The sequence below is a fragment of the Triturus cristatus genome, chromosome 9 (genome assembly GCF_964204655.1).
Source record: "Triturus cristatus chromosome 9, aTriCri1.1, whole genome shotgun sequence".
Classification (NCBI taxonomy): domain Eukaryota; kingdom Metazoa; phylum Chordata; class Amphibia; order Caudata; family Salamandridae; genus Triturus; species Triturus cristatus.
In genome coordinates this window covers 950,530,340-950,542,803 of record NC_140592.1, presented here as the reverse complement: position 1 = coordinate 950,542,803, position 12,464 = coordinate 950,530,340, and the positions used below count along the sequence as shown (strand labels likewise).

Genomic DNA, 12,464 nt, shown 5'->3' with positions numbered 1-12,464 from the left:
GCTACCTCAGTGCCCGGAGGAGGCCCGGCCGGGCTCTCCCTCGCAGTTGCCGAGGGGAGAGATGCAGGAAAGTTTGCCATCCGCTGTGGGCTGGATACCGCCAATGCACTTGGCAGGACGAATTCCATGTCAGTAGCCCTTCGACGCTGCACCTGGTTGCGTTCGACTGGTTTTCCCGGGGATGTCCAATCCACCCTTATGGACATGCCCCTTGATGGCCGTCGCCTTTTCGGCAGACAATGCACTGAAGCACTTTAAGGACTCTTGGGCTAAGGCCAAGCCCTTGGGCCTCTACACCACCTGCCCTGCGCAGTCTGCCTTTCGCCCCTTTTGTGGCAATAGAAGGGGTGCCCGCTACGTCCCGCCCAGAGCCACAGGCCGGTGCAAGCTGTTAAGCCCCTGCGTGGCAAGGGGCGTGGAAACCACCACGTGGTTCTGGGGGCCAGCGGGCTGGCCAGTCCACCACAGCCCCCTCTGCAGCAGCCTCCAAACCCTCCTAGTCCGACCTTTCATGGCCACCAAATGCCAATGGGTGGGGTGATTTGCCATCACCTCCCCCACTGGCGCACCATAACGTCGGAAGGTAGGTTTTGCAAATAGTCAGAAGGGGCTACTTCCTCCCCTTCAAGACTACCCCTCCAACCATGCCACCTCAGTACCATCGCATGTCGGAGGATCACCTGGCTCTTCTCCAACAGGAAGTTTCGGCACTCTTGGCCAAGGGTGCCATCAAGCTTGTTCCTGCCCCAGTAGTAGGTCATGGTTGTTATTCCCACTACTTTCTGGTGCCCAAGAAGGACATAGGCCTGCTTCCTATCTTGGATCTTAGGAACATCAACCGCTTCCTCCGGAAGAAGAAGTTCAAGATGTTGACGCTTGCTCAGGTCTTGTCTGCCCTCGACCCAGGAGACTGGGTGGTAGCGTTGGACTTTCAGGACGCTTACTTTCACATCCCCTTCCTGCCAGCCCACCGGCGTTACCTGCAGTTCACGGTAGGCCACAAGCACTTTCAGTTTACCGTGCTCTCCTTTGGCCTTTCCAACACCCATCGGGTGTTCACGAAAGTGATGGCAGTGGTTGCAGCTCATCAGGAGTTCCAGTCTTCCCCTATCTGGATGACTGGCTGTTGAAGGCTGGTTCGCCCCAGTCGGTTGTCTCCCACCTCTAGACTACGGACGACCTCCTACATTTGCTAGGGTTCTCCAGCAATGTGCCGAAGTCACACCTGACCCCCTCTCAGAAGAATCTCTTCATCTGAGTGGTTCTGGACATGACGCAGTTTCAGGTATATCCTCCCGAACAGCGAGTCTGGGATATTCAGGCTATGATTCCGATCTTTCAGCCTCTATCCCGGGTTTCGGTGAGGATGACCCTCAGGCTGCTGGGTCTGATGGCCTCCTGCATTCTGCTGGTGGATCATGCCAGATGGCATATGCGGGCTCTGCAGTGAGACCTGAAGTTCCAGTGAGCACAACATCAGGGGAATATGTCCGATTGCGTGCAGATCTCGAAGGGCACTGCACACCAATTGCAGTGGTATCTCACAAACCAGGATTGGGTCAGCGCCAGATCCCTCTCCCTTCCCAAACCAGATTTCACAGTGGTTACTGATGCATCACTTCTGGGATGGGGCGGCCACATGGGGGAGGTGGAGATCAGAGGCCTCTGGTCTCCCGCAGAGTCCGGGCTCCACATCAACCTTCTGGAGCTCTGGGCGATTCGTCTTGCACTCAAAGCATTCCTTCCCTCTATCCAGGGAAGAGTAGTGCAGGTGTTCACAGACAACACCACCGCCATGTGGTACTGCAACAAACAAGGCGGGGTGGGGTCGTTGATCCTATGTCAGGAGGCCCTCCGCCTCTGGACATGGCTGGAACCTCAGGGCATATCCCTGGTGGTTCAACACCTGCCAGGTTCCCTGAGCTCCAGGGCGGACAAACTCAGCCGTAGGTGCATGATGGATCACGAATGGCGTCTTCTCTCGGAGGTGGTGCAAGGTCTCTTTCAGCAGTGGGGAGTGCCTTTGTTAGATCTATTCACCACCAATGAGAACGCGCAATGTCAGCAGTTCTGTGCGTTGGAATTTCCAAGGCGGCACTTGTTAGGCGACGCTTTTTGACGCGAGTGGAGTTGCGATCTTCTATACGCCTTTCCACCTATACCACTTCTGCCCAAAGTGCTGAAGAAGATCACGCGCGACCGGGCCCAAGTCATTCTTGTGGCTCTGGATTGGGCGAGAAGAGTCTGGTATCCCAAGCTGCTCAATATGGCCATCGATCCTCCGACCCGACTGCCTCTGTGGGAGGATCTTCTGTCGCAGCAGCAGGGGCCGCTCCTTCGCCCGAACCTGTCCAGCCTCTACCTCCTTGCGTGGAGATTGAGCGGCGGCAGTTGACATCGTTTGATCCGGCTTCCCGAAGTCTGCGATGCGAGTCAAAGAAGACGCGCTAGCCCAGGCAGTGCATGCTGTGTGTTGTAAGCTCTGCTCTTAACCGCTTTTTAGCTTTTAAAGCATTTTACTACATTTTAAACATTTGAGTGTCTATTTCATCTGCATTTGCCGCGCTACTCACTTTCTCCTCTCCTGACCGGTCCTGCTCTCCTCCCCTGCACGCTCTCACGTGGTCTAGCGACCGTGAGGGTGTCAGCTGCTGCACAGCAGGGCTGATTGGCGGGGAGGAGCCAGGGGTCATGGGGGCACAAAAGTTGCACGCTGGAGCTGACGCGCAGTCAAAGATGACGCGCTAGCCCAGGCAGTGCATGCTGTGTGTTGTAAGCTCTGCTCTTAACCGCTTTTTAGCTTTTAAAGCATTTTACTACATTTTAAACATTTGAGTGTCTATTTCATCTGCATTTGCCGCGCTACTCACTTTCTCCTCTCCTGACCGGTCCTGCTCTCCTCCCCTGCACGCTCTCACGTGGTCTAGCGACCGTGAGGGTGTCAGCTGCTGCACAGCAGGGCTGATTGGCGGGGAGGAGCCAGGGGTCATGGGGGCACAAAAGTTGCACGCTGGAGCTGACGCGCAGTCAAAGATGACGCGCTAGCCCAGGCAGTGCATGCTGTGTGTTGTAAGCTCTGCTCTTAACCGATTTTTAACTTTTAAAGCATTTTAAAGCATTTTACTACATTTTACACATTTGAGTGTCTATTGCCTCCGCATTTGCCGCGCTACTCACTTTCTCCTCTCCTGGCCGGTCCTGCTCCCCTCCCCGCATGCTGTCACGTGGTCTAGCGACCGTGAGGGTGTCAGCTGCTACACAGCAGGGCTGATTGGCGGGGAGGAGCCAGGGCTCAAGGGGCACAAAAGTCGCACACTGCAGCGGATGCGCAGTGAACGCGTGCAGCGTGGGCGCCGAAGGCATGCCTAAGGCAAGCCCGACCGGGTCCAGGGGCCAGGACCCCTGGCCAATTGCGGGCTTATACAGGTATCGAACTTAGAACCTTTAATCACAGACCTTGCCCCTTGAAAACCGAGACAATAACGGCACTCAAGAGAGAAGGTCTCCTCAGCCCTCAGAAGGGAGAGACACCCAACCCCAACCCAGCTCACATCCCGGGCTACCATCCCAGCGGCACTGATACCCTGAAACTATCGGTCCTGAATACACGTTCACTACAGAAACACGCCATTGAGATCCTCACGCTCCTACAAGATGAGGCCCCAGATATACTAGCCCTTTCTGAAACGTGGCTGGACGTAGATTCCGGCCCCACCATACTGGCCGCACTGCCTGATGGCTATGACGCCTTCTGGCATAACAAGCCAGTGGGGAAAGAGGAGGTGGGGTGGTGTTCCTGTTCAAAAAGCACCTGACCATGGAAAAAAAGTCTGGTGAATCTCTAGAAGGGGCAGACACTCTGAATATCAAGGTCTGTCACCACTCATCAAGTATAACTATCACTATTGTGTATCGCCCACCTAAATGCTCCCCACACTTTGTAGATCTCCTGACCGAATGGGTGTCTAATCTCCGCTCACGCTTCCAACAACTCCTGGTGGTGGGAGACTTCAACTTCCACTGGGATCAACAACCCAAAGAGGCACAGGACCGACAACTGGAGGAGACACTCACCAATCTTGGGCTTACCCAGTTAGTAACAACTCCCACGCATGAGCGAGGACATACTCTAGACCTGGTCTGGTCCACCACCTCTCTTATGACACTAAAGGATATCACCCCATGCGCATGGTCTGACCACTATTGTATCAACCTGATACTTCCTTTCACTAAGCACAATGCTCGACCCCCTTCGTACTGGAAATACGTTCGTAATTGGTCAAAAATAGAGGGCCCGCCACTAATAAGCACCCTCCGAGATAGCCAGAGACAGCGGACATTGATGAGTGGTCCGAAGCCATTTCCAGCTGGCTTCGTTCTACCATCAATATAATTGCCCCAGAAATAAAAATAAAAATCGGCAATAAAGGCGAAGGCGCCCCGTGGTTCACGGAAGAACTCGGGGCCCTAAAACGTGCGCTCCGTCAGCACGAACGACAGTGGCACAAAAATTATGAACCCCAAGCCCTAGCAGAGTATAGAGTAAAAATCGCCATCTACAAAAAAGTGCTCCTCTGTAGGGAGGCTGATTATTATGAAAACGGGATCCTAGTAGCAACCAATAAACAAAAAGAAACGTTTAAAATCCTGAAAGAATTGAGCCAAAAACAGTCACTGTCGACACCATCCAACCAAGAACAATGCAATCACTTTTTATCATATTTCTCCAATAAAATCCAGGACATCCTGACTGAGATTGGCAATTCTCCATTTAAGCAACCACCCAATGTAGAGGAGGCCTCTCAGGGAAGAGATAGTAGAAATCCTTTCCTCCTTCCAATCCCACGACCTTGAAACCCTCCAACGCTTTGCTATGAAGATCAAATCGGGCTCACCTGCCGACCCCTGCCCTCCTAGAATCTTTAACGTAGCTCTCCCAGAAATGGAGGAGGAAATCCTCGCCCTGCTGATCTTCTCCCTGGAGACAAGAGCGGTCCCAAGTGACTTTAAGGAAGCCAGAATTATCCTCCTGCTCAAAAAGGCTGGTGCGTATACATCCAATATGAAAAACTACAGACCCATTTCCCAACTCCCCTTCCTTGCAAAAATCTTAGAGCAGGATGTCTTGCAAAGTCTTTCCAGGTGCATAGAGGATCACCACCTCCTGGGGGACAGCTCACCATAGTACAGAATTGGTGATGCTATCGGTGCTTGATGATATCAGGTTGACTGCTGACAACAAAAAACCTTGCGTCCTAGTCCTCCTTGACATGTCGGCAGCGTTCGACACAGTCAACCACGCCTTACTCCTGGAAATATTACGAACAATTGGAATTGGGGGATCTGTCATACAATGGATCACCTCATTCCTGACAAACCGCACCCAAAGAATTCAGATGGGTGACTGGGTCTCAGAGAGGGGGCCTATTCCATGTGGAGTCCCACAAGGGTCGGCTCTATCACCCCTCCTATTTAACATAAATCTCAGACCTCTAATTAATGCCCTCGCGGCTATGGAGTGCCAAGTTTTCAATTATGCAGACGACACACAAATTATTCTGCAAATTGAAAACACTCCTCAAGCACACTCCCGGGCGAAAGATGTTCTACCATTCATGGTCAACTGGATGACTGCCAACTCACTCAAGATTAACCCAGACAAAACCGAGGTCTTAGCCATGGCGGATGTTCACAATCCTTGGCACTCCCTCCACGTGACAGCATGCGGGGAGGGGAGCAGGACCGGCCAGGAGAGGAGAAAGTGAGTAGCGCGGCAAATGCGGAGGAAATAGACACTCAAATGTGTAAAATGTAGTAAAATGCTTTAAAATGCTTTAAAAGTTAAAAATCGGTTAAGAGCAGAGCTTACAACACACAGCATGCACTGCCTGGGCTAGCGCGTCGTCTTTGACTGCGCGTCAGCTCCAGCGTGCAACTTTTGTGCCCCCATGACCCCTGGCTCCTCCCCGCCAATCAGCCCTGCTGTGCAGCAGCTGACACCCTCACGGTCGCTAGACCACGTGAGAGCGTGCAGGGGAGGAGAGCAGGACCGGTCAGGAGAGGAGAAAGTGAGTAGCGCGGCAAATGCAGATGAAATAGACACTCAAATCGGAAAGCCGCCTTCTTCCTTTCAGAAAACAACTAAAAACCATTCTCTTCACAGAAGTTTGGACGTAACTGTCTTCTAATTGCCTCTACCCGTCGTGGTTCTTCTTGCAGCGCTTAGAGACCTTCCGGTATTAAGCGCTCAACAAATCCAAATTAACATAACATGTTATCTTGGCAGCCAGGCGTCCCTCCACTAAGACGGTGTATGCCTGCTGATGGAATACATTTGTGTATGGAGCACAGCAAAGGCTGTGGATCCCCTTTCTGCTAAACCAGATTGGTCGCACACTGCTACACCTACCAGGCGTGGTCCCCCAATGAAAATGGTCCCTGAAGGTCAGCGTCGGCGGATACACCTATGCTCGAGTGTGAATGCAAGTATGCGTGGCGTGTGCCATCCCTGGACACGTGTTTCGAGGTAGTTGCCTCTCGTCAGCAGGGAGTAGGAAAATGTGTGGGGTTGCTGTGTAAGCTGCTAAAATCGTTATCAGGTCTAGTACCTCTCGTAGCGCGCAGGTGCGTAACCATGAGTCCGTCGACTCCACCGGCTCAAGGGAGCCTGAATATAAAGTTAAACCAGATTGGTCGCACACTGCTACACCTACCAGGCGTGTTCCCCCAATGAAAATGGTCCCTGAAGGTCGGCGGATACACCTATGCTCGAGTGTGAATGCAAGTATGCGTGGCGTGTGCCATCCCTGGACACGTGTTTCGAGGTAGTTGCCTCTCGTCAGCAGGGAGTAGGAAAATGTGTGGGGTTGCTGTGTAAGCTGCTAAAATCGTTATCAGGTCTAGTACCTCTCGTAGCGCGCAGGTGCGTAACCATGAGTCCGTCGACTCCACCGGCTCAAGGGAGCCTGAATATAAAGTTAAACCAGATTGGTCGCACACTGCTACACCTACCAGGCGTGTTCCCCCAATGAAAATGGTCCCTGAAGGTCAGCGTCGGCGGATACACCTATGCTCGAGTGTGAATGCAAGTATGCGTGGCGTGTGCCATCCCTGGACACGTGTTTCGAGGTAGTTGCCTCTCGTCAGCAGGGAGTAGGAAAATGTGTGGGGTTGCTGTGTAAGCTGCTAAAATCGTTATCAGGTCTAGTACCTCTCGTAGCGCGCAGGTGCGTAACCATGAGTCCGTCGACTCCACCGGCTCAAGGGAGCCTGAATATAAAGTTAAACCAGATTGGTCGCACACTGCTACACCTACCAGGCGTGTTCCCCTTTCTGCCCCTCTTTCTGTGGTTTTCTTGTTTCTTCTTTCTTTGGCCCAGCAGGGCTCTGCTCTGGGCACTCTAAAGGGCTACCTCTCGGCTATTTCAGCCTTCCTTAGGCTTCCTGATCAGCCTTCTCTTCTTAAGTCCCCTATTGTACATAGATTCCTTAAGGGCATTACTCATCTTTTTCCTCCTGTCCCCTTCGTAATGCCCCACTGGGACTTGAACTTGGTTCTTACATATCTTATGTGCGCTCCCTTTGAGCCACTACATAACTGTTCTCTCAGGCTTCTCACTTTGAAAACTGCCTTCCTGGTGGCCATCACCTCTGCCCTCGGGGTGAGTGAGCTATAAGCTCTTTCTTCCAAGCCTCTCTTTCTGGCTGTCTATTCGGACAAGGTCGTCCTACTAACTAGACCTTCCTTTCTTCCAAAGGTGGTTACTTCTTTCCACATTGACCAAACCATCACTTTGCCCACCTTCTTTCTTCATCCTTTGAAAGAGGAAGAGAGGCTTCGTCTAGATCCAAAATGTGCACTTTCCTTCTACTTGGATCGCACCAAGCAATTCCAGGTGGACAACCAGCTCTTTGTTGGTTACGTGGGCGCTAAGAAAGGTCGGGCCATGCACAAACGGACCATCTCCAGATGGGTCGTTCTGTGCATCAAAGCCTGCTTTTCTATGGCAAAGAAGGAGCCTTGAGTGGGACTGCGCACCCATTCTACTAGGGCGACGGCAGCTACCACTGCTTTGGGATGAGGAGTCCCCCATAATGACATCTGTCAGGCAGCTACGTGGGCATCGCTGCACACGTTCACCAAACACTACCGCCTGGACAGCCAGGTCCGGAGAGACGGCTTCTTTGGCCGTTCTGTTCTCCAGGACTTTCTGGTGTGAACTTGGTTCACAGACCCACCTCCGGGGTTGGTATTGCTGGGGTATCTATTCTAAGGTAAAGAATCTATAACTAACTGTTTCTTTCAGATGAACAAGTTACTTACATTCGGTAACGATATATCTGTAAGAAACATTGGTTAGTTATAGATTCCTTACCACCCCACCCATCCTCCCCGTTCTACGAACTGACTTCTAGGGTTAAGGACATCCTTTCAGGGCCCTAGTTTTGTGCACCAGTGGTCAGTGTCTTGAATGGCTCTGCGCTTCTGGCATGGAAAGTCTGTGTAGCTACCGCAATCTCATCCCGGCGACCCCGACCCCGGACGCAGAGTCGACCGACGTCACCTTCCGACCCGCAGGGGTACTTCTGACGAAAAACGTTCCGGATCCAGTCTTGACCCCTGGGGGTAATTCTAAGGTAAGGAATCTATAACTAACCTATGTTTCTTATAGATAGATCGTTACCGAAGGTAAGTAACTTGTTCGATTCTCTGTGTGATAATTGTCCTGTGCGTAAATTTGTATTGTGTGTCGTAGAACCTAGCATTAGTAGTCAGTAATTTAGTATAAGGAAGACTTGTTGCAATTATCTTTGTATTCAAGGCTCTCTGGTGTCTCCCTCATTTAATCTTTAGTTTTTATAAAAATGGGACTTGGTTATTACAAAGTGCTCAGTACTTTTAGGATATTAGTCTGATTCCTCTGTCAGCGCATAACGTCCCACCATAGTGGCTGATTCCGGCAGTCTACCATGGAATCCATCCCAAGACCTTCGTCTGCCACCATCACCTAGGCATACTGCAGAAACTACCACAAATGCACTTCACATTGCTCATGTACTTACTCTAACATTAGAATTCTCTTTCCAGTCCATATATCACCCTGTACTCAAAGCCCTCCTTCAACCGCTGTCTTATATTGGTCTGTCACGGATGTGCTTTGAGGTTTGGGTAGTTCCCACACAAATGGAGTGCCATCCATGATTCGCTGCTAGGCCACACCTGTAACATTAATCTTATCAAAGGCACTGTGCCCTGTGCTACCACAACTTTTGACATCTCTATCCCCTATGGGACTGCTCCTGACTTTGGGATGAATCCAGCTGCTGTGGCAAGTGCTGGTGCTGTGCTGCTAAGCAATAGAGTTTGCGGTCTGGTAGTGTTAGGCCCCTTTCCTCGTATGGGAGCTTCAATATCGACATTTTTACCCAGAGTTGGGCACCAGCCCATAACAGTGTGGTTAACATGTTGTCTAACACCACCACTGGGAGCAAGATGCATGTTTTCCTGGAACACATAGATGCACCTCAGGAGTACCGCAATCTTCACTGCTGCTATTTCACCTATCAGTGATAGTGGAAATTTTATTCAGACCCCTGTATGGCTTCCATTACTCACATGACACTGAGAATAAGAGCCTCTTCCCTATTGTCACCACTGGTATCCCCATTTACATGAAGGCTTCAGGCTGCCACTGTATTTCTCTGACTGGTAAATCCTCCTCTTGCCTCCCATTCTGGCTGCCCAAGTGGAACAGCCTGAACTTGAAACTATTGGTCTGCAGCCACATCATGGCACCAAATGACTGCCAACAGTCACATCAGTCTCAGGATCACAGGTTAGGGGTTGGCTAAGTATACCAGTGTGTCATCTGCATATAGTGAGACCATGTATTGGTGCATATCTGGATTCCATCATTTGCAGTTCTCACTTAAGAGCGCAAGCTATTCCCTCCAGTGCAAACAAGACTGGCCATAGCATGCCTGGTACCACACCCCAAATCTCAGACCCCCAACATCACGCTATTAGTTGTTATTAGTTTTTATCCTGGTTATGACCCTTGTAAACAATAATTGGAGTACTCCCAGGTAAGGTAGGCCAAAGTCATATTCCTTATCCTTGCATATTTCACATGTGCCAGCCAAATAAGATTAGATGTTGTTCTAACTAGTTCAAAACCTTACTGACTCTGGTGAACCAGATCCAACATCACCTCCATGAGTCTTCTTGCAATACACTGCTGACTAGTTTATTGTCTGATGAACAATAGCCGTCTGTAGAACTATTAGTCAGTCTGGGTAATCATCACTCAGTGCCTCCCTCATGAGGAGAGCAGGTGCACATTTGTGAAACTCTGGTGGAAAGCCATCAGTACCCAGTGTTCTGCTACCCTGCATCTCCAACCCACCTCTGTCAGCTTTTCCGCTGTCAAAGATGCATCTAATTTCATTGCCTGTTCCCAAGACAGCGATACCAAGCTTGCACTCAGCACATATTCTCTGACTTGTGCCTATGATGCACATTACTATCAGGCACACATCACCTTTAGGTATCCCAACAAATGCCCTGTTTATTTCACATGATTTATTTATTTATTTATTTTAGAGTTTTGTAGAGCGCATGGTTACGCACCCCGGCGTGTCCCCGCGCTAAGAGGAGAAGCAAAAAAGGCGAACCGTGCAAGAAATCATACCAGTGCGGTGCGGAACAGATGTGTTTTCAGTGCTTTACGAAAACTGCTTTCTGAGGATTCAAGGCGCAGCTCCAACGGGAGTAGGTTCAATTTTTTTGCCGCCAAAAATCTGAAGGATCTTCCTCCCATTCTAGCCTTTCGAACTTTGGGAATGGTGACCAGTCCAGTGCCCGAGGATCTGAGCGACCGCCCAGGTCTGTAGGGAGTAATGAGATTACAGAGAGGAGTGGGTGCCTTACACGTAATGATGCGGTGGCATAGGCATAGTGCCTTAAAAATAATCCGTTCCCTGACGGGTAGCCAGTGGAGGGATTTTAAGGCCACTTTAGATGATGTTCTTCTTGGAAGCCTCAATACCAAACGGGCAATAGCGTTCTGAAGAACCTGGAGACGGTTGAGGCATTTTGCTGTCACACCCAGATACAAAAGATTTGAATAATCGAGTCTGGATGTGACCAAGGCATGAACAAGAGTCTGCCTAGCACTAACTGGGAGTAAGTCGAGAGTCTTCCTAAGACTCTTAAGTATGCCGAAGCAGATTCCGACCACCCGATTAATCTGGGCCGTGAAGGAAAGCTTGCTGTCAAACACCACTCCCAGATTTTTTGCCTGCTGACAAGGTATAGGGGTAAGTCCTAGGCAGTCCGGCCACCATGCCGATGACCACACATTTGGTGCACCTCCTATCACGAGCACTTCAGTTTTAGACCCATTCAACTTCAGGCAGTTGTTAGACATCCAGGATGCAAGCTCCTGCATGCAGGCCCTGAAGCTGGATGCAGCGGCGTCAGGAGCTCGTGACAGTGAGATGACCAGCTGTGTGTCATCGGCATATGACACTAGTTGGAGATCGTGTCTTTCCACAATAGTGGCAACAGGGGAAACATAAAGGTTAAACAGGGTGGGGCTAAGGGCCGAGCCCTGAGGAACCCCTTGGTTGAGAGAGAACATGCGAGAGTAATGTTCTCCCTGTCTAACCTGAAAACTCCTGTCAGTAAGAAAAGACTGAATCCACATAAGTGCCGAACCAGTGATACCTCCTTTGTTAAGACACTGTAGCAAGGTGAAGTGTGCTACAGTGTCAAAGGCCGCACTAAGGTCAAGTAGTATAAGGGCCATAGTGTGCCCCTCATCAGCCCCTTTCCTAATGGTCTCAGTGGCCAAAAGTAACGCAGACTCAGTAGAGTGACGGGCCCGAAAGCCGAACTGAGTAGCGTGAAGCAGGATGGCTTTGTCCACAAAAGCCATAAGTTGGAGATTGGCCACCTTTTCAGCCACTTTAGCCATATAGGGTAGGAGCGAAATGGGTCGGAGATTATCCAGCCTATCCCAACTAAGGTTGGGTTTCTTTTGGATCGGAAGTACCACAGCCTGTTTCCAGCTTTGAGGTACGCTGCCGAGGCCAAAAGAAAGGTCCAAAACCTGTCGGATGTAAGGTTCAAGGATCTCAATACTCCCGGCCAGAAGCTTAGGAGATGCCGGGTCGCGTGGGGATCCTGACGTAATTGATCGACATAACCGCTGAAGCTCTTTCGAGGAAGGAACAAGAAAGTTAGTCAAGCTGTTTGTTCCTACATCGACTGCCCTATTTGCTCCAGTCTGGTCGACGTCCTTAAATCAGAGTCCTATATGCCTCATTGCAGCAGCAGGCCAATGGATTGCCCAATTTATTGGCATCGCTATATAGCCTCTGTTGGCAGACATGATAGGAATACCATTATCCCTATCTTAGAGACCCTTCCATCACCTTTCAGTGTCTTTCATCATCAGGTG

The 12,464-nt window shown here is 50.6% G+C and overlaps 1 protein-coding gene across 2 annotated transcripts in view; it reads left to right on the top strand.

Annotated features, from left to right (window-relative positions):
- The window catches only part of TTC8 (tetratricopeptide repeat domain 8), a 357,649-nt gene that overhangs the window by 265,171 nt on the left and 80,014 nt on the right, over positions 1-12,464 (top strand). The window lies entirely within an intron of this gene.